This window comes from Herpailurus yagouaroundi, unplaced genomic scaffold, assembly GCF_014898765.1.
Source record: "Herpailurus yagouaroundi ecotype Mexico unplaced genomic scaffold, PumYag 194, whole genome shotgun sequence".
NCBI lineage: Eukaryota > Metazoa > Chordata > Mammalia > Carnivora > Felidae > Herpailurus > Herpailurus yagouaroundi.
The window spans coordinates 6,572,531-6,575,282 of NW_024412425.1; positions in this window are offsets into that span (position 1 = coordinate 6,572,531).

Genomic DNA, 2,752 nt, shown 5'->3' on the forward strand with positions numbered 1-2,752 from the left:
GAAATAGCCCTTGCCATTTCACAGAAGAGAAACTATTCATGGAGGGGTTAAGTCTCTTAAGAAAGGACATGCTATTCTCTTCGCGGTAAAATAACACCATCGTTTTGTAGATAAAAATGTTAATTTGGGGGGCACCTGGGTGACTCAATCGGTTGAGCGTCTGACTCTTGATTTTGGCTCAGGTCATGGTCTCACGGTTTGTGGGATCGAGCCCCACATCAGGCTCTGTGCTGACAGTGCAGAGCCTGCTTGGGATTTGGGATTCTCTCTCTCTCTCTCTCTCTCTCTCTCTCTCTCTCTCTCTCTGCCCCTCCCCAGCTTGCTCACGCTTGCTTGAGCTCTTTCTCTTTCTCTCTCAAAATAAATAAGTAAACTTTTAAAAAATGTTTATTTTGAGATCAGCTTGTTTTCCCAAAGGCTGCTTACTCCTAAGTGAGATGATCAAGTTCTACAGTACATAGCAAAGTGGCATCCTTGGGTTGGATCTTAACCAATGCAGAACAGTCTCCAGAACTGCATGCTGCCATTTTGGTCTTTTTCAGGAGGCTCTGTGACAATGCAATACCAGTTTATGTGTGTATCCACAGATCACATCCTATAACCTATTATCTGCACTGTTCTAATGTTCTCTGCTCAGAGGAAAAATTACAGATCTATTAATCTACTGCTATTAACAAACTCCTCTGAAACTTTGTGGCTTAAAACGATAAACATTATCTCACAGTTTCTGTGGATCAGGAGTTTGAGAACATTTTAGCTGGGTGGTTCTGACTCAGTATCTCCCATGAGATTGTGGTCAGCCTATCAGCCAGGGCTTGACTGGGCCTGAGCGATCCATTTCCACAATGGCCCACTCATATCGCTATTGGCAGGAAGCTTCACTTCCTCACCACACTGGTTTCTCCATTGAGCCACTTGAATGTCTTTGAAACTGGGCAGTTAACTTTCCCCAGAGAGAGTGACCCAAGAGAGAAGAAGGAGGAAGCCATGAATGCCTTTTATGATTTAGCCTCAGAAGTCACACTCCATTTCCAAGGTATCCTATTTTTACACTGGTCTGCTCTATTCAATGTGGGAGGGGACTACACAAAAATACCAGGAGGTTGGAGATCATTGTGGGTCATCCTGGAGGCTGTAGTAACAGTGGACAACAAATGAAACCATCTAAGCGTTGGAAGAAAACAGGTAAATTCCTCTATAATCTTTGGGTCAAAATCTAGAAGCAGTAAGGGAAAAGATTGGTAACTTGACATATGCTTCTCTCCATATTTATAACTTTATTATGACCAAAAACACTGTAAGAAAGTCTAAGATGGGGTGCCTGGGTAGCAGAGTTGGTTAAGCATCTGAGTTCGGCTCAGGTCATGATCTCACAGTAAGTTCGAGCCCCACATAGGGCTCTGTGCTGACAGCTCAGAGCCTGGTGCCTGCTTCGGATTCTGTGTCTCCCTCTCTCTCTGCCCCTCCCCTGCTCACACTCTATTTCTCTCTCTCTCTCTCTCTCTCTCTCTCTCAAAAATAAACAAACATTAAAAATATTAAAAATGTCATTAAAAAAAGAAAGTCTAAGACATAATAAAATGGAAAAATTACCTGTAATGCCTGTCACAAAGGATTAAGAGTTAGGAAAAAATGGAGAAGAAAAAAACCTCTAATTATATAGAAAAATGGGCAAGAAAAAACAGTTTGGAGTAATTTAAGGTCACACATCCAGCAAGTGTTGGAAACCGTCTCCAAACCTATTGGCATGTTCTCAGAGTGTCCTGCCCAGCCCTGTCCTGCCAGGGGCATAATGCCAGCTGCTCCAGGCCTAACAGTAAGTGCACACGGTCATTCCCTAGTAGCACCAGCAGTTACAACGGGCCACTTGGTCACGAGAGAGCGAGTCACTTTGTTTATGAGTCAGTTGCTTACTTCACAGTTCAGGACAGTTGACTCTTCATTCTGATGTTCTTCCGGTCCTCCCCAGCTTTACTTACAATGAAAAAATCCCTCATTGGATTTATTAGAACATGTGAAACCTTGAAGATAAATAAAAACTTTCCAAACATGTCCTGCCTCTTACCTGTAGCTCCGTGTAGTCTTTTAGTTCACTATCAAGTTCAGCAAGCCCCAATTCGCTTGAGTCATCCACTATTTATCAGGTTTTTCCGTTAAAAAGGGAAGCAAGGAAGAGAACTTTGGGGCTAGCCACGGAGAGATAATTTCAACTTGGATGGTCAACGGTAGCAGGGAAGCACATTCAGCCTTCCTAGAAGTCAAGGCACGTCACCAAGTTTAAACAAAACCCACCTGTGATTGACCGGTAACATCCTGCGCGCCACGAATCGCCAGATAAAAATTATTTCTCAAACTTTTTTTTTTTTTTTTAAGAAGGATTTTAAAAAGGTTCACAGCATTGTTTTCTCAAACATGAATGGATTCCGGGGCACCTGGGTGGCTCAGTGGGTTACGCGCTTGACTTCATCTCAGGTCATGATCTCACAGTCTGTGAGTTTGAGCCCCGCGTTGGACTCTATGCTGTCAATTCAGAGCCTGGAGCCTGCTTCGGATTCCATCTCTCTCTCTCTCTCTCTCTCTCTCTGCCCCTCCCCCACTCACACTCTGTCTCTCAAAATATGAACAAACGTTAAAAAAATGAACGGATTCCATTTATGTGACATTCTGGAAAAGGCAAAACTGAAGGGACGGAAGTGAGATCAGTGGTTGCCAGAGCCTGGGGCTGAAGGAAAGGACTGACTAGTAAGGCACG